This window comes from Chenopodium album, chromosome 9, assembly GCF_948465745.1.
Source record: "Chenopodium album chromosome 9, dcCheAlbu1.1, whole genome shotgun sequence".
NCBI classification, from domain to species: Eukaryota; Viridiplantae; Streptophyta; class Magnoliopsida; order Caryophyllales; family Amaranthaceae; genus Chenopodium; species Chenopodium album.
This window is the reverse complement of record NC_137842.1, coordinates 23,779,313-23,800,039: the sequence shown is the minus strand read 5'-3', so window position 1 is coordinate 23,800,039 and position 20,727 is coordinate 23,779,313. Positions and strand designations below refer to the sequence as shown.

The 20,727-nt window shown below is 37.4% G+C and overlaps 1 non-coding gene across 1 annotated transcript; it reads right to left on the bottom strand.

Moving 5' to 3' along the window:
- Window positions 1-1,362: 1,362 nt before the first annotated feature.
- LOC145560962 (small nucleolar RNA R71) lies at window positions 1,363-1,470 on the bottom strand. Its single transcript, XR_014093551.1, has one exon. It is a non-coding gene; the product is annotated as a small nucleolar RNA R71 (small nucleolar RNA).
- Between the last annotated feature and the right edge of the window lie 19,257 nt (window positions 1,471-20,727).

Sequence of the window (20,727 nt, the reverse complement as noted above, 5' to 3'; positions counted from 1 at the left end):
GGGGAAGGGGGTGGAAGATATGATTTGGTATTGGATGAATGATGATGGTTGGATTGAACTTATGCCATATATTGATGAAAGACATGATTTTTATTAGCTTGGGATTATTGTTGCACTCTATTTGATGTTTTCTAGTTTAAATGCATGAAAGTGATTTGAACTAGATTAGGATCATCTCTATTTTAATGATTGCATGAGAATGAGTTATTAAAGTGGAGTTTTTATGGATTGTGCTTCTTTATTCTCTTGATTTGATTGTAACTAATAGGATGCATGAGAATGATCCTTATTAGTGTAGACCTCTTTCATTGATTTGCTTAGACTTTTGCATGAGAATTAATTGTTTAGGTAGAATCTTGTGTTCTTTGGCATATGTTTCATAATAATCACCATTATTCTCCTCTTTCTAATCATATTGGACACCCCCGTATCCCTAGCGTCATTTTCTATTGATTTTAATCATCTTTTTCTTGCTTATTTGTAGTTTTAGTGTTCTTACTCAACAAAACCAACAAAAACAATCCCCTTTTCACTCTTGCATTAGTGATATTTGATGTTGAATTAGCGTGCTTCCCTAGTGGTTCGACCATTTACTTTCTACTAACTAGTTTAGTGTAGGTTTAGGTATTATAAATGATTAATTTGGTTAGGGTAGCAGCTTAACAACCTATTTAACCCGCGATGAAATTTTGGCGCCGTTGCCGGGGAAGCGGCTTGTTTAGCGTCTATTATTGCTTTTGTTAGAGTCATTTTACTTTCTTTTCTCTTTTTTTGTTTTATCATCCTTGTCATTGCTAATTGTTTGCTTAGCTTTGGTGAATGCTTAGGAGGTCTCAAGGAGCACCCTCACATCAAATTGACCACGAAATCAACCGAACCTTGAGACAAGTCCGTAGGCTTTATCAAGACGAGGGAAGAGGTTTTGGTGATATAGTTGATAGTGAGAGTGATACTTACTCTTCAAGTTCACCACGCAGATCAATGACTGGACAAGAGAATGATGTTTTGTTTCGTGAGTTCGGAAATCCGGAGGATTATGAGCTCACGGGAGGGATTTTGCTACCCGTCACGGAAACCAACTTCTCAATCCATCCACAATATACTCGAATGGTCCAATCGGAGCAATTTTTCGGAAGTGCAAGTGAGGACCCTATTGAACATTTTGACCAATACCTTGAATTGTGCGCAATGATGCAAATAAATGAAGTGAGTCAAGACTACATTCGTATGCACCTTTTCCGGCAATCTCCCACGGGACGAGCAAAAAAATGGGTAAAGCAAGTAAAGCCTAACACTCTCACAACATGGAGGGAGGTTGTAAAGGCGTTCTCTAAGCGCTTTATCTCCGAGGAGAAGACCGCCGAAATGAGAAGGAAAATTGCATCATTTGAGCAAGATGCCGATGAAAGTCTTGGTGAAGCATGGGATAGATTCAAGGAGTTGGTACAAGCATGTCCCCACCATGAGTACAATCAAGGGTTGCTTATGCGGTTTTTCTACGACGGATTGAAGCCCATGTCAAGAGCCAATTTGGATGCGGGGGCGGGTGGTCAATTAATCAAGATCCCTCAAAATCAAGTTGAAGCCACAATAGAAGAGGTAGCAAAGAATTACTCTTGGGGGGGGGGGGCGAAGAAGAAACGCTCCAAAGAGAGGTGGTATTTATGAATTGGAGAAAGTTGATCAATTACAACATCAAATTGATCAACTAACAAAAGGGCTTTCCAAATTGAACACGAGTGTGAATGCAAGTTCAAGTGGTGGAGCAAGCTCTTCTCAAGTTAACTCTTTTTCTTGTCAAAATTGTGGAGGAACGAACCATGATACATCCTATTGTGGAGGTTTAAGCCCCGAACATGTAGCGACATACAACACAAGGCAAGAGGGATTTAGAGGAAGCGGCGGTGGAGTAGCTTGGAGACAACCACCACCCGGGTTTGTACCTCAACCTAAACAATGGAACCAACAAGCTCAACCTTCCTATAACTCTAACCCTCAATATCAAAATCCACCTCCATCTCAACCCCAAAAACAAAGAGGAAGCTTTCCAAGGAACAACCAATAAAACAATTAAACACAAGCACCTTAAAGAAATCATCAAGAACAAGCACCTCAAGCGGAGCTAACTCAAACTCAACTCCTCCAAGCCATGCATGTGCAAATGCAATCTTTTGGGCAACAAATGCAAGAGATAAGAGCTCACAACAAGATGGTTGATTCACAACTAGCTCAATTGGCCGAGAGAACTCCTTTCAATTCACCATCCACTCTACCCGGACAACAACAACCTAACCCATCTCACAATCTGAAACCCGATACATGCAAGGCGATCACATTGAGGTCGGGAACTTCCTATTAAGGGCCAAATGAAGGGAATAGTCAGGAAAAGAAGGGAGGAGAGGAGAGTGTGAATGAAAACAAGGGAGGTGAGAAAGAAAAAGGTGATGAGATAGAAGGAGGTTTGGAGAAGAAGAAGCTTGACAATCAGAAGACAACTTCAATTCCTAGTGAGGCTAGGAATCTTGATGGACCGGCTCCTTTTCCCGGTCGGCTTGCAGAGAGGAAGTTGAATGACAAGTTCACAAAATTTCTTAGTGTCATGAAGAATTTGCATATCAACCTCCCTTTTCTTGAAGTTGTGACACAAATGCCATCTTACTCCAAGTTCCTCAAAGATATTCTCACCAACAAGAGGAAGCTCAATGATGAGCTTATCACCCTTCCACATCTAGTGCTGTTGTCCAACATAAGATGCCCAAGAAGGAAAAAGACACGGGAAGTTTCACTTTGCCGGTGAAAATTGGGAACATGCAAGCTAGGGGCGCCTTAGCCGATCTTGGAGCAAGTGTTAGTTTAATCCCTCTATCCATTGCTCAAAAACTCAATATAGAGATGATCCTTACAAGAAAGACAATTCAATTGGCCGATCGATCGGTGAAATTACCTAGTAGAGAGCTTGAGGATATTCCAATTCAAGTGGGACACATCTACGTGCCTTGTTACTTTGTAGTGATGGATATGGAGGAAGATGTTAACACTCCTTTGATTTTGGGACGTGAAGCTCTTAAAACTTTGGGGGCGGTCATAAATTGGAAGAACAACACCATCACATGTGAAGTGGTCGATGAAAAGATTGTCTTTGAGTTTTCTAAGTTGCTTAAGACCCCCATGGTTGAAAAATGCTATAGAGTTGATGTTGGAATTGAAGAGCTAGATCGCTTGGGGAGGGTCGTGATGAGGCCTCAAGATCCAATGATAGATCCCTTACATGCAAAGAAGAGTACCACTCTCAAGAGGCTAAAGAATTTGTCATGGCAATGGAGGAATCCTCAAATGAGGAAGTTGAACAACAAGTTGAGATCGAGCTTGAGTTCAAGGAGGAGAAATTTGAGGAGAGTTCTAAGCCTGCAACTAAGGTAAAACATAAGCCCCTTCCCCCTTCTTTGAAATATGCTTTTCTTGATAAGGAGGGAAAATACCCTATTATTGTCAATGCTACCCTAGATGGTCTTAATTTGGAAAAACTTCTTGATGTTTTAAGAAAATATAGGGATGTGATAGGGTATAGCATTGATGATATCAAAGGTATTAGCCCTTCTTTATGCATGCATCGTATTCATCTTGAATATGATCATTCCACCTCTATTAAACCTCAAAGAAGGTTGAACCCCAACCTTCAAGAGATTGTGAAGAAAGAAATTTTAAAACTACGTGAGGCGGGCATCATCTATGCCATCTCCGGTAGCAAATAGGTTAGCCCGGTTCATGTAGTTCCAAAGAAGGGTGGAATGACCATAATCAAGGATGAAAAGGGAGAGGAAATCTCCACTCGGACGGTGACCGGGTGGAGAATGTGCATTGATTATAGGAGATTGAACAAAAACACCAAGAAAGATCATTTTCCTCTCCCTTTCATGGACCAAATGCTTGAAAGGCTTTCTAACCATGCTTTCTTTTGTTTCTTGGATGGGTATTCCGAATTTTTCCAAATCCCTATCCATCCAAGTGATCAAGAGAAAACTACTTTCACATGTCCATATGGGACATTTGCATACCGAAGAATGCCATTCGGATTATGCAATGCTCCCTCTACTTTTCAAAGATGCATGACTTCCATTTTCTCTGAGATGCTTGAAAAAGAAATTGAAGTTTTCATGGATGATTTTAGTGTTGGTGGCTCGTCTTTTGACACTTGTCTTTTAAACCTTGAAAAAGTTTTGAAAAGGTGTCAAGAGACGAGTTTGGTTTTAAATTGGGAAAAGTGTCATTTTATGGTCGAGGAGGGCACTGTCCTCGGCCATAAGGTTTCAAAAAATGGCATTGAGGCTGATCCGGCCAAGGTTTCAGTGATTGAAAAGTTGCCCCCTCCTACTTCCATCACGGGGGTACGGGCTTTTCTTGGGCATGCCGGTTTTTACCGGAGGTTTATCAAAGATTTTTCTTCAATCGCCAAACCTTTGACTGAATCGCTCAAAAAAGAGGTTGTTTTTAACTTCAATGAGGCTTGCCTTGAGGCGTTTCGTAAGCTCAAGGAAGCTCTCATTTCTTCTCCCGTTGTGCAAGCTCCGGATTGGAGCTTGACTTTTGAGCTAATGTGCGATGCTAGTGACTTTGCAGGAGGTGCCATTCTTGGTCAAAAGAAACAAGGAAAATCATGTATCATCTATTACGCAAGTAGCACTCTAGAAGAGGCTCAAAAGAATTACACAACAACGGAGAAAGAGATATTAGCGGTAGTGTTTGCATTCGATAAGTTTCGGTCCTATCTTATATGCTCAAAAGTTATTGTGTACACGGATCACATCGCGGTGCAGTATCTCATGATCAAGAAAAAAGCAAAGCCTCGCTTGATCCGTTGGGTTCTTTCTCTCCAAGACTTTCACATGGAAATGAGGGACAAAAAGGGAGCGGAGAACTATGTAGCGGATCATTTGTCTAGGATACCATTTGAGAACAAGGAGGATGTACCGATTAATGATGAGATAGGATTCGAGGCTCTCAGTGCTTTGGTGTCAACTTCTACCCCTTGGTACGCGGATATATCCAACTATCTTGCGTGTGGAATCGTTCCCCCGGAGTATTCTTCTAAACAAAATAACAAATTTTTCAAGGAAGTGAGAAGGTACTTTTGGAATGACCCATACCTATTCAAGCAATGTGGAGATGGCCTTTATCGGAAGTGTATTCCAGATCATGAAATTTAAGGAGTTCTTGAGCATTGCCACTCACTACCATGTGGAGGACATGGTGGTGTTGACAAAACAGCGGCAAAAATCTCTCAATCTTTATTGTGGTGGCCGACGATGCATAGAGACGCCCACCAATTCGTTGCGCAATGTGATAGATGTCAAAGGAGCGGAGGCATTACCAAGGAGGACGAAATGCCCCAACAAAGTGTTTTAGAAGTGGAACCCTTCGATGTTTGGGGGTTGGGATTTATGGGGCCTTTCGTTTCTTCTTGTGGGAATCTATATATCTGACACGGGGAAAACTAGGTCGTTATCTAATCTTCCCTCGGTCAAACTAAATTTATAAACACTTAACAAACCTAAATACGATTATAGAGGCAAGTCAAGGGTCGAACCCAAAGGAACGGTAATGTTCAAGCACTTTCAATTAGGCGCCTAAGCTAGGTCGAAGACGAAGGTAACAGAGAACACTAACAACTAACAAAACAAGTAACCAATGAAATAAAACACTAGGAACGGGGATCAACAAGTAATCATGTCAATTGCAACAACTTGGGAAGAGCATGCCAATCAATGGTTGTGAGGACTAAATGATAAGAGCAATCAATAGGAATCAAAGAGTTATCTCCTAATTGTTAAGCTAGGGTTCACTATGAATAACAAACTAAGAGAATCAAAATCAAAACCAATTGATAATTGCAATTCCTAAATCAATTGTTCATATCATTAGCAATTACAATGCAATCTAGCATAATTCTCAAGGCCAAATTGAATTACACACATGCAAACCTTCACTAATCACTTTAATCTCAACAATCAATCAACACTATTCCCAAATTAATCACAATTAATCAATCATACAAGTTTCACCCAATTCCTAGCCAAACAACTATTCAAGAATCATCATCTATCAACTAACAACAATGGAAATAAAGAATCAACAAAATATCAAGAACAATTACACTAATCATGCATCAAACATCAAAATTAAACCAAACAAACATCAAATTAAACAAAGCAATTGAATGAGATAGAGTTTAGAAATTCTAATTGATAATTAAGAAGATCTCCAACACAATTTTCACACTTGCATCTTCAATCTCTCAATCACCATTGAAATTCCTCACTTTCTCTCTCTAAAACTACTCCTAATCTAGCCTAATCTAGAGAGAGAAACTCTCAACCTAAGAGAGATAAAACTATTCTAAAACTAATGAATTACATGAATGAATAATAAAGGAAACCAAAAACTATATAAACAAAAGGAGAAAAGAAGCTTAAAATCGTAAAAGACCCAGAAACCCGCGCCCGCGGAGAAATCGGCCGCGCCCGCGGAGGGGAACGGACACCCCGATAGCCGCGCCTACGGCCCAAGCCCGCGCCCTCGGGGAGCCCTCGGGACAACAGCGGGTGCTTACTGCCCAAATACGGCAGTTTTGGAGCTGCAGCAACCCCGCGCCCGCGGGTACTGTAGCCCGCGCCCGCGGCAGTTTTCCAGGGACAACTTCAGAAGGCTGTAACTTCCGATCTAAGAATTGTATGAAGGCGTGCGACCTATCATTCGAAAGCTCTTCAAGTCTAGTTTCCAACCCAACTTGAATCACCCTAATCCGATCTGTAGAACTTGAGATATGACTAAATCAATGCACAAAGGTCCTATTTGATACTTTGCAATCCTTCGTTTTCCTTTGTTTCAAACTCAAATTCAATTCCGAAAAGTGCATATTGATCCTAGTGGGTGCTATTTTCAATTCCCATGCATATAGCCCGCGACGTACCTACAAAACAAGACAAAGAAACGGAGAAGCAAGAGAAATAGCCGAGAAATGAATAAAATGATAAGAAAGCCATTAAAAGCATGCATTTCTCTAAACTAACACAAAAACACGCAAATCGAGCATTATTATCTAAAAATACGACATAAAAGACTACAAAGGAGCATAGAAATATAAAGAAAACATAGCCTAAAGGTGCCATAAATGGCACGGATCAATATCTTGGCAGCGGTCGATTATGTGACGAAATGGATTGAAGCCATACCCTCACCTACCAATGATCACAAGGTTGTGCTTAAGCTTCTAAAGAAGATCATTTTTCCTAGGTTTGGAGTTCCGAGGGTGCTAATTAGTGATGGAGGCTCCCATTTCACCAAAAAGCAATTTGAAGCTCTTCTCAAGAGGTATGGTGTTCATCACAAGGTTGGATTACCTTACCACCCTCAAAGTCAAGGACAAGTGGTGGTCTCGAATCGTGAAATAAAAAATCTTCTTGAAAGGATGGTGAACAAATCAAGGAAAGATTGGTCTCTCAAACTTGATGACACACTATGGGCTCTTAGGACAGCGTACAAGACTCCAATTGGCACGACCCCTTATAGGTTAGTCTATGGAAAGGCTTGCCGGTTGAGTTAGAATAAAAGGCTTGGTGAGCCATCAAAGAGCTCAATATGGATTTATCGTTGGCCGGTGAAAAGAGATCGCTTAAGCTCAATGAACATGAAGAGCTTAGAGATGATGCTTATGAAAGCTCAAGGTTATATAAGGAGAAGACCAAAAAGTGGCATGACCAACATATTCGAAACAAGAACTTTAAGGTTGGAGACAAGGTTTTGCTTTTCAACTCAAGGCTTCGTTTGTTTCCGGGTAAACTCAAATCAAAGTGGTCGGGTCCTTTTGTGATATCAAAGACTACTCCTTATGGCTCCTTTGAGTTAGATGCGGATGGTAACAAGTTTATGGTTAATGGTCATCGTTTAAAGCATTACTTTTGCAAGGAAAAAGTTGGTATCATCGAATGTATAATGCTTGATCCTTTGGATCCCAAACCTCCCACTTGAAGAAATTCTCTCATGGTCAAGCTAGTGACCTCATAAAGAAGCGCTTCTCGGGAGGCAACCCGAGTCTCTAACCCCTTTCTCTTTACTCCTTTCTTGATGCTTTGTTATTTTCCTATCTATAATGTTGGATTGTTGGATTTTTGAATTTTGATTGTGTTGGAATTTTTGGTATGCTTTGTCTTAGCATGATGGTATGGTGTTTAGTGTATTTTGAAGAGGGGTGTTTGTGCATATTGTGTTGCAAAATGGGCATTTTTTGAAAAAGCCAGGTGGTTCGACCGAACTCCCTAAAGGTTCGGTCGAACCTTTTGAAAGGTTTGCCCGAACCTTCTTGAGTTCGGTCGCACCTCCTTTGGAACCTCAAGTTGAAAACTTTTTGCCAGAATTGCAGAAATTAATATTCTAGAGTACGTTCGACCGAACCTTGGAGAGGTTCGACCGAACCTTTGAGAGGTTTGACCGAACCTTGGAGAGGTTCGACCGAACCTTAGTTTACCCAAACATTGCTGTGTTCGGTCGCACCTGCTCTGGAATTAAAACTTGGAAACTTTCTGCCATTTTTGTGAATTTCAAGTTAGAGAGAAGGTTCGACCGAACCTTGAGCAAGTTCGGCTGAACCATTTCAAGAGTTCGACCGAACTTACCCATGGTTCGGCCGAACCTTTGTCGAATTTTCAAAAAAAAAAAGGGGGGCTGCTCTTCTTTTCCCATTCATTTCATTCGACCCTCTCTCTCTCTATTCTCCTCCTTCTCACTCTAACCTCCATTGCAATCCCCTCCTATAACCTCAAACCTTCATCAAAATCACTCAAATCTTCTCTTTTTCTCACTTACTTCCCATCCTCTACTCCATTTCTACAATCTCCACCAAAAATTCCTCACAAAAATCCCATCTTATCATTTCCCCCAATTTCCAGGGTTTGAGTGTTTTGGTGTTTTTGGGTTTCTACTTACTTACAATCAATTGTGGTATGGTTTTCTTAACTTTTGCAAGTTCATTTCTTCAATTTCTCATAGTTATACCATGTTTTGCTAGTTTAAATATGAACTGTGGTATTCTTGAAATTGTTAGTAATAACTTGCTTGATTCTTATGGTTCTTTGGATTTACATGTTGCAATTGATTTGTAATTGATAGTAGAACATGTTGTTATCATGATTATGCATGTATACCTCGGTTTTATTTTATCTCAATGTCTTTGCTTAAAAATGTTGATTTCATGCTAGGGTGTTCATGCTACTATTTGATGATTGAGGAATTCATGAATTGGATGTTGTTGGAGAATGATTCTTGTTGTTTTTGGTTTGATTTTGATGGTTTGGTGAATGATTATCACGTAATTAAGAGACATCATGCCAAAATTCACCTAGACTTTTTTAGGACTTATATATGAATGTCATAGGGTTTCTTGCCCATGCCTTGGTTTAAATGTGTCCATTTATACCTTGAATTGTATTGTTGTCATCCTCTATATCTATTTCACAACTCAAGGCAACTACTTTCACGCATACACTTTTACCGTGGCTAGCTTCTTATGACATCTCTTATCAAATTTTCCTAATAATAGCTCTTGGTAATTTTGTAGAATCATGATTTTCGGCAAGAGCAAGTCAAAGAGGAAGAGAGTGGGTGAATCTTCATCAACGATTTTCCCGCCTCCTCCCGGCATAAATGATCATAGCATAATTGCTCCGAATGAGAACTTTTGGGACGTCTACAAAGCCCTCATCAATCGTCCCATCCGTTCAACAAGGTTCTTTTGTCCTACAACGTTGCAAAAGCTCGGTATATTGGATGTGGTAGTCCGGTTAGCAAAAAATTTTGGATGGGGTGAATTCATCTACCTTCACGCTCACACCTATGAGCGAGTGACTTTAGAATTCCTTGCCTCTCTCCGCAAGGAAGTCATAGAGCCGGAGTTTAACGAAGAGGAACCTAAACTTGTGATACATTTTTGCATGTTCAATGAGAATTACTCCCTCACCGAGAGTGATCTAAACGAGATTTTCCATTGGCATGCGACCGGGCTAGATCATCCTTGCGAGATGACTTCCACTCATTTGATCGCGGGTTAAATAGGTCGTTAAGCTACTACCCTAACCAAATTAATCATTTATAATACCTAAACCTACACTAAACTAGTTAGTGGCAAGTAAAGGGTCGAACCACTAGGGAAGCACGCTATTCAACATCAAATATCACTAATGCAAGAGTGAAAAGAGGATTGTTTTTGTTGGTTTTGTTGAGTAACAACACTAAAACTACAAATAAGAAAGAAATTGATGATTAAAATCAAAGGAAAATGACGCTAGGGATAATGGGGTGTCAAATAAGATTATAAAGAGGGAAATAATTAATAATGATTATCATGAGACACATGCCAAAGAACACAAGATTCTACCTAAACAATTCATTCTCATGCAATAGTCTAGGAAAATCAATGAAAGAGGTCTACACTAATAAGGATCATTCTCATGCATCCTATTCGTTACAATCAAATCAAGAGAATAAAGAAGCATAATCCATAAAAACTCCACTTTAATAACTCATTCTCATGCAATCATTAAAATAGAGATGATCCTAATCTAGTTCTAATCACTTTCATGCATTTAAACTAGAAAACATCAAATAAAGTGCAACAATAATCCCAAGCTAATAAAAATCATGTCTTTCATTAATATATGGCATAAGTTCAATCCAAACATCATCATTCATCCAATATCAAATCATATCTTCCACTCCCTTGCCCTAGCTAAAAGTTTAGCCTAGAGAAGGGAGATTAAACATAATATCAAAACTAGAAATAAACTCAAGAAACTCAAAACAAAACATGATTAAAATCAATGAAATCAATAACAACTAGATAAGCTAATAAGATTGACAAGAATAAATAACAATAAAACAAATAAATAATATTAAAGGAAAGGAGAAGAGATTACTAAAGAAAGGATTAATGAAAGATGAAAACTTGGATTCTTGATTGATTGATGGAAGATTAAAACTTGAGCAAAGTTGAATACAATAAAGGATGCTTGAATAACAATCTATTTTCTCTCTCTAGATTAGGCTAATGTTCTCTGGAATTATTACTAAGTTAATTTAAAAATTACATAAAAACGTTCTAAGATGGGAATTATATAGTCCGTACAGACCCAGCTGAAAAAGAGGAGTGGTCCGACCGAACAATGGGAAGGTTCGGCCGGACTACAGGGTAGGTTCGGCCGAACCATGGGTAGGTTCGGTCAAACCTCCCTGATCCTGGTCTGGTCAAACTTCTGTGGTTCGACCACTCCTGAAAAATTGCCAAATTGCTTCTTGACCCTGCCTCGACGTTCGGCCGAACCACTGAGCAGGTTCAGCAACACCCTGGTTCGGCCACACCTTCAGGAGGTTTGGCCGAACCTCTTCTGAATCTTTCTTCCTTCAGCTTCCCTTGAGCTTAGCTTCCTCCTCTTGAAAACCCCGATGGTTCCTACAAAGCATAAGCATGGAAATCACAATAAAAACAAAGCGAGAAGACTAAGAAAAGGGAAGATAAAGGAGCAAAGAAAAGAGGAAGCAAAATTAAGTAAAAATGCTAAGAAAAAGGGCCAAACAAGTGCAAATGAGGGGAGAATCCTTAGAGAAAAATGATAAAAGAGTGGCATAAATGCCACTCATCAGAGGTTAAGGAGAGCAAGAAAGAAAAGAGAATGAGGTGAAAGTGAACAAGAAGAAGTGGAACAAGGACAACAACAACAATAACTGTGATGGTGAATATATAAACAATTCTTATACTATCGCAACAATTTATTGTTATTTGTTAGATTTACATTGTCATTATGACTAAAAATATAATTATAATTAATTCAGCAGAAGAAAATGAGGTCAGTAAGGAGGAGGAGAACAAGAGAAAAAAGAAGTCAGAAGGTAATGTCATATTCTTGTTCTTTATAATGTCTCCCAATTGGCTTTGTATCATTGTAATTGAATTTTTCAAATAAGGTATGAATTTGTAAAAAAAAGAGGAGGTTGTTCCTCTCAATCTTGAGAAGGAGCTAAAAAAGGAGCTTAAACGGAGCTTGAGAAGGAGCTTGAGCTTGAGCATGAAAAGGAGGTTGAGCTTGAGAAGGTTCTTGAGGAAGAGCCTAAGGAGCAACCATCAATTGAGCATGAATCAACTGACCAAACATCAATAGAGCAACCATCAATTGACCAACCAAGTCAAGTCATGAACATTGAGTCCACAAGTGATCATAAAGCAGTTCATGACCAATCAAATCAGGATAAGTTAGACCAGTCAAACCTACATTAGTCATTCATTAATGTGATTATTGAAAATTATGGTGTTGACTCTTTGGTTGGTTATAGAGGATGCACCTTTACATATTACGGGCTTGCAGTTTAGTGAAAGCAAGTACATTTTTTGGACTCATGAAGTTGGTGATGAAGTATCTGGTTAATTATCTCAAGATGATGTTCCAACAGCATAAGAGAAACCCATGGAAATACAAGTAGCAATAAAGGAATTAATAACAGTAACAGAAGAATCAACTACAGTGCAAGAAGAATCAATTGTAGTAGAAGAAGAACCAACAAAAGGAGAAGAAGAAGTAACCACCACTCGCGAGGCAGTACCAAAAGAAGTAGTAGCAAAAGAAGTATCCATGAAAGACACTCACGACGATGAGAAGGAGATATGCATTGTCTCAGAGGCAAAGGCTATTAAAGTTTCTGCCACAACTACAACCGATGAAACTATAGTTGAGGCAGCAAACATAGCTGAGAGGGGAAACCAAGAATAAATGGATATCGGGCTACCAAAGGGGATAGGTAGTGCTATCCTGAAGTGCCACCTATGATTTTGAAGATGAACCTAGCACTACATTGCCACAAATTAAAAAACAGATGCGCAGAAGAAGATTTTCTAAGTGAGTAGGAAACAGTGGAAGATATTAGAGCCTCTTACTCAACATGTTTCTTATATTAATCATTGGTGGCCTAAGGGTATTTGTCGTTTCAGGGTACCTCTGCGTGATTATTTTGATGAGCACATGTCATACAACACACAAAAGATTAAAAATGACGAGTATGTACAGCCTTAAAAATCTTAAATTTTAGACTTTCATTGTGTATAGATACTTATATTTATGTGCTTTAATGCAGGAATAAACCTATGTTGTTTAGTTGTGATGTGGAATTTGTAAAACTTACCTTATGTGGCCATTTGATTGAGGATCTTGGGGAGGCCAGTTATTAGGTTTGATGCTGAATTCAATTATTTTTTGTTTAATGATTTGTTAGTAACTGTAAATGTACTTCCTTACAAGTGACAAGTGTTTCTTGTACAATATGTCAGGGTTGCGGGAAGCGTGTTTGAAAATGTTTGGGAGAAATAAATCTCAGGTCACAACAGGCGATTTATGACTGATCCCGCATTTGCAGTTATTACCTTATTCCTTTATTTGTTACGTTTGATTTTTACATGTTGATTTTGTAGGCCCAACACTAACATATTGTTATCTTTAGATGTTGGTTTTACAGGCACATATCAAAATGGTCAACGAATTGGCGAGCCTAGATGTAATTAAGTTGGTAAAAAGTTACATTCACTACATGTACCCAACCGGTTCAAGCGAAATGAATGTGGTATGAATTTGGAACTAATTATTTGCAACTATATGTACCTTGTCAAAGGTCGCTTTTGTGTGTGACATCTCCTTTGGGTCACATATATTTGTCCCAATTCTTCGAGAACACCATTGGTGGTGCGCTGCATTCTCAATTAACAGACAGGAGGTCCTCATCATTGACTCCATTTTTACTACAAACGCGGCTTCGCGCAAGAAATCTGAAGTAGACTACTTGGTGGGAATTGAATGCATATGAATATGTGGTTTTTTGTCGTTTCTTGTCTACATATAATATTTTTAAAGTAAGTTAACCAGTACTTTACTTCATTTAAAGCTGCAGCAATGGAACTTGCATTTCAGAATATGGAAAAAGATTGGCAAACAGGAACCATTTCTAATTGGCCAAGGACATCCCTCAATATGAAAAGTCAAGGAGACGTGTAAGCTTCTATTTTTAATACAACAATATGCAACTATACATGTTCTATTGATAACTGTAGACACCTAATTATGTCTCCCCAAAAACCAAACCCAATGATGAATATCTTTCACGTCATTTGATTATCGAACGAGGTGAAATGTGAAAAGTCTTGTGATGCGGTTGTTTTGATAAAAATACTTCTTTCTGTTTTTGAAAATATTCCTTTTCTTACTCTATTTATGAAAATAGCCAGATCCAATTTATTTTTGTCCATGACATGGGTCCATTAATAGTGTAGTTAGATGGGGCTTGAAAATACCTTTCCAGCGATATATTATAAGCCTAATTCCGATGAATAATGAGGAAGTTATGGCCAAAATACTAAACTAGGACCAAACCGGATTTCACCAACCACCCAATGATCAAGTGGAGGGTCCAAAGGTTTAATCCTATTTATTAGAAGCTTTTATAAGATTCTAAAAGATATTAATTATCCTTTTTGAAAACATAAAATCAAAGGATTTTAAATTGAATAAAAACTTTCCTTTTTTTAAAACTTTCCTTTTTTAAGTCTTAATTCTATTCGAATTTAAATATGATCAAAGTTAGTCAGATATTATTTTTGTTCCTCATAATATTCATTCAAATATTACGTGGTTTGATAGATCTTGAAATTTTCTTTCTAATGATATATTATAATATTAATTCCGAGATATAACGAAAAAGATATGAAAGAAATATGAAACATTATCCAAAACTGACACCGTCCATCTATTTTGGACATATCTTTTAATATAAAACAGATTAAAATCTAATTAAAATTGGGTTGGAAAGTATATTTCAAGGGCTTTCCAATGACATATTATATGCCTTTTTTGGACATCTGGATCAAAAGTTATGATATAAACAAAATCTGCAAAAAACTGTTGTCCATTGAGTTTTATTTCGATTCGAATTCAGATTCTTTTCTTAATCTTTTACTCTCTTTTTTTCTAATAAATAGAGGTCATATCTCCCTTTTTTCCAATCATCAACAATCATCTAATTCTATTTTTTCTCTCTCTAAAAGCAAGAAGCTTTCTCTCTCTATTCTTTTTCTAAACCTTCCCTCTTACAAAATTCCACATACATTAGTTCTAGACACACCTAGTGAAGTTCGAAGTTGCCTTCACCCTAGACGTGAAAGGTTTATAATTTCTGGTGGTTTGGTCCCAAATCCTAATCATTTAATTTAATTGTTTGATTTAATATTTTCCTTGAAGTTACTAATTTAACGTGTGTATTTTGTTATTAGAAATTGATAAGAGGCATCCAAGTAAATAATTTCATTTACTTTAATTATTCTTTTGATACATAAATATCATGCTTTAATTATTTTTATTCCTAGTATTATGTTAGGATTTCGTTATGATTCCTAGTATCATGTTTAGGGTAATAACAAAAATTTCTAATATCATGTATGTTTATATAATGCTTCCTATTATTTTTAATATCATGTTAGTATCATGTTAAGAATAAAGCTTTGATCTTATATGTTTAGTTACATGCTAGGATTTGTTATTAATCTTGTTAGTATCATGCCTAGGATCTTGCTAATATTATTATGCTTTGATGATTATTATTATGTTGCTTGATATACTAGTATTGTTATTGCTTGATCACGCCTTTTATGCATGGTAAAGGGGAATTTATATTTGGAATCATGCTTAATAAGATAATTAATAATCTTGTTTAGGATAATATGATTATAATTCAAGTAATCACTGATAATAGGTTTTTTTGTGCATTAATATTCAACCAACATAGATTAAACAGGTTTAGGGTCAACCTAATTATTGCATGTTAGTTAGAAAGCGCACATGATTATGAGAAGAATAAAGTAGAGGCCTATTTTTAGACCAGGTTTAATCTCTTTTAGGTTGATTTGTACCTTCATCCCCAAATATCCAGTCATGGTTCAAGACCACAATGGAGTTAGTGATCTCATGGTTCGTAAAGGGGTGCATCCTCCACCCTGTGAACGGTTTACAAGTTTCTAAAAGTTGTTGGAGACTCTTTTACTCTAGCTTCCTTCCCTTTGGTCGCCACCATGCTTAAGTGTATGATCACAGTGGGGCTCAAGTGTGGGATGCTTGAAATGTTCCCTATAATTACACTATACAACATCTATTTTATTAATCAGTGTACATGTTCTTTTATTCCCACCTAAGAAATAGCTGTGGAATCCATATGCTAATTGCAATTAAGCACAACGCTGATATGGAGTTCGAGATGTCTAGGGTTGCATGTGAAGACCTCTTGTCAAAGATTAACCAATCGAGGGAAGTTGTTCTGTAACTACTTCAACCTCCTGTGACTTTCATTTGGGGGGTTGTCATCGATGGTAGTCTTTTTGTAGTTTGCTGAGATGTAGTGTATTTGGAGTTAATATCATGGTTGTTTATTGATGTTACATTTTGTATGTCGTGAACTTTAGCAATTTCGTCTGAATTTTGTTGTCCAAAAGTGTTAATTTGTAAGCAATTTAACTTCGGAATCTTCGTAGCAAGTTGTTAACTTGGGCATCTCTGTTCAACTAATAAATATAGTTCACAGTTCTTAACATTTAATATTTATACTTTAAAGAGATATTAAAACACTACTGACAATATTGTGAATGTAGATGATTTGAAAACAGGGAGAACCGACACCTACTTATAAGAAAAATAGCACGGGATCAAAGAAAATCACATTCGGAATAAAATTCCTTATGTCGTAAACGACAGGAGCTAGCGCCTAACGACGAGATCATCGCCAGGCGACGGAGGCCAACGCCAAGCGACGTAGGTTAGCACCTAGCGACGATTCTGTCGTCTCACGCTGGTCCAAAAGTCAACACGCTTTCCCACGCGTAATTACCGTTAACACCGGTTGTAGGTAATTATGCGGCCGAGCAGTTTCCAAAATCAGATTTAATATATTTTATTCTAAATAAAACTTTCTTTTAAAATAATAGGCCCTCCTCTAGATCATCGGGCCACCTTTGAAAATCATTGGGCCTAATCTACTCTAATCCATAACCTCCTCATAAATCATCGGAATTCGGCCTATATTATTATTAGACCTTTATTATGGACTAAACAAAATTGGACTTGCTATTTGTAATAAATAAGAGTAAGAAAAGAAATATTTTTAGAAAACAGAAAGAGAAATATTTTAATAAAAACATCCTCATCATTAGACTTTCCACACTTTCACCTCGTTTGATAATCAAATGACGTTAAGCGTATTCATCAGTAGGTTCGGTTTTGGGAGACACATTTGGGTTTCTACAGAAGACCCCACTTTTACTGAGTTTGGAGAAACTTATGTTTCGAAAACAAAAGTCAAAGTAACAGTAGGGACGAATTACGACTCAGAACGTTCTGCAATCCTAAATCATTCTTGCAACGTCGATACCTGCAAAATAGCGTTAGTTAAAACCGATAAGAGAGTTAAGAAACGCGTATCTTGCACCGTCAAGCACATGTCTATGTAGGTAACCGATTTTTTATTGCGTTTGTTGTTGTGACAACCTTCCACAAGCTAGGGAATGCCATCTTGCTGCTTTGTTGGAGCTTTTTTGTTATGTCCACGCGTCTCTAAAAAAAGAGCTTCTTTTGTATTGATATTTTCCTCAAGATAGGGGATACCGCCTGAAGACTGCTACGCCTGTAATTGTCTCCAATTTCCGTTGTGATAGTCTTCTACAAGCCAGAGAACACTATCGAAGATTGTTTCGGCCAAAACGATCTTCTACCACCTTGTGACCACTTTCCGCAAGCCAAGGAACATAATCGAAGATTGCTTCACCCGAAGCTATCCTCAGTTGTTGTGATAATATTCCAAAGAAAATTACTGAAGATTAAAGCCTATAAGGAATATTTTTAGCATTACCCCAAACTTGAACCCCACTATGATCATATACTTAAGCATGGTGGTGTCCAAAGGGAAGGAAGCTAGAGCAAAAGAGTCGCAAACAAGTTTTAGGAACTTGTAAACCGTTCACAGGGTGAAGGTTACACCCCTTAACGATCCAAGTGATCGTTAACTCCAATAGGTCTGGAACCAAGACTGGAAGTTCGGGGATAAAGGTACAAATCCAACCTAAAAGAGATTGAACCTGCCATAATAATAGGCCTCTATTTTATTCTTCTCGTATTCATGTGCGCTTTCTGACTAACATGCAATCAATAGGTTTACTCTAAACCTATTTATCTATGTTGGTTGAATATTAATGCACAAACAAAACAATTATTGGTGATCACTTGAATTATAATCAAATTAACCCTAAACAAGATTATTAATTATCTTATTAAGCGTGATTACAAGTACAAATTTCCTTTAAACATGCATAAAAGGTGTGATCAAGCAATAACAATAAATATATCAAGCAACATAATAATAAAATTATAACAATAATAATCATGTCAATACTAAAGCATAATAATAGCAAGATCCTAGGCATGATACTAAAAAGATTAATAACAAACCCTAGCATTTCACTAAACATCAAAGATCAAAGATTTAACCCTATTATGATACTAATATGCTATTAGGAAAGAAAATAAGAAGCATCATAGAAATCATAATTGATATAAGCAAATCACCCTAAATATGATACTAGGAAAAGCATCCTAAATATGATATTAGGAATCAAAAGAACAACCTAAACATGATTTTTATATCATAAGATCAATGAAACAATTAAATCACTTACTTGGATGCCTCATACCTCTTTCTAATAACAAAATACACACGTTAGTAACTTCAAGGGAAATAAAAAAATCAAAGAATTAAATTAAATAATTGAAAAAGAGATTTGAGAAAGTTTAAACTAGATTTGGGACAAAACCCTCAGAAATATCAAACTTTTCACGTCTAGGGCGAAGACAACTTCAAACTTGGCTAGGTGTGTCTAGATCTCGTGAACGCGGAATTTTGTTTAAAAAGGGTTGGTTTAGAAATAGAGAGAGAAAATCAAGAAATTCTTGATGAGAGTTGGTGAGAGTTGATTAAAAAAAATTGGAGTTTGAAGAGGAATAAAACACGACGCTTTTGCCACAACTGCCCATGTCGCAAAGCGACATAGTGCAGCATCGCGCGACAAGCCTGTCGTCCGGCGTTGCAAAACAGTTTTTGTGGATTTTGTTTTTATCATATCTTTTGATCTAGAAATCAAAAAAAGGCATATAATATGTCATTGGAAATATCTTGAAATCTACTTTCCAACCCAATTATAATCAGATTAAAATATTTTGTAGATAAAAAGATATGGCCAAAATAGTATGACGGTTTCAGTTTTGGATAGAGTTTCATATCTCATTCATATCTTTTTCGTTATAGCTCGGAATTAATATTATAATATATCATTGGAAAGATAATTTCAAGAACTATCCAACCATATAAGATTTGGATAAAGATTATGAGGAAAAAAAATAATATCCAACTGTCTTTGAACATCTTTAAATTCAAATAGAATTAGGATTAAAAAAAAGGAAAGTTTTTATAAATGGAAAGTTTTTATTTAACTCTCATTCTTTAATCTTATCTTTTCAAAAAGGATAATTAAGATCTATTAGAAACATATAGAAGCTTCTAATTAATCTTAATTAGTTTAGGAATAGGATTAGACCTTTGGACCCTCCACATGATCATTGGTCGTAGGTAAAAACCGGTTTAGGCTCACTTTAGTATTTTGACCATAACTTTCTCATTATTCATCGGAATTGGGCTAATAATATATCGTTGGAAAGGTATTTTCAAGCCATTTAAACTACACCATTATTGGACCCATATCATGGATCAAAATACACTGGAATGCAAGTTTTTTATAAATAGGGTAAGAAAATAAATATTTTCAAAAATAGAAAGAAGAGATATTTTAATAAAAACATCCTCATCACTAGACTTTTCACACTTTCGCTTTGTTTGATAACAAATGAAACGAAAGGTATTCATCACTGGGTTTGGTTTTGGGGAGACACAAATGGGTGTCTACAAAGCCCGTGGATCGTTAAAGCTCGCTTGAACTTTTGTTGACGTGATATATCCGCGGTGCCAGTATGTTGGCGCTCTCAACTTCTTGTGAACCATTATGTCGGTGCCTTTGCTGTTTATGAACCATTATGTCAGTGCCTCCGTGATGAGCCAATGTTTAGGCGCTTTAAGCTAAGTGAGACGATCTTTCTGCAGGTCGATCACTTAATGTAATCGAGCCGATTATTTAATCATGTCAAATTTCTTATATAAGGGCTAACTGGCACACCTGGGAACCCGAAATTTCCACATAAGTTCCACATAATAATTTATGAGGTCCACGTGTCCCGTTGCCACACCAGCGCAAGCTGGAAAGCATCGTCACCGCATTTACGCTCCGTCGCCTGGCGACGAAGACCAGCGCCTGGCTTCGAAATTGTCGTCTTGCGACAGAGTCGTGTTTTCAAAATAAAACCCCTTTCTTCCCCATTTGCCGTGAACGCTGCTGTTGTTATTCGCGTTCGCTCTGAACTTCAAATCACTCGTTGTCGCTCATTTGCGCACCAAATTCACTCAAATTTTTGCAAATCAAAGCTTGTTTAATCTATTTTCCGGATCCATGAAAGTTTACTTAAACTTAACTCAATTTTAACTAAATTCGGAGATGTTTCT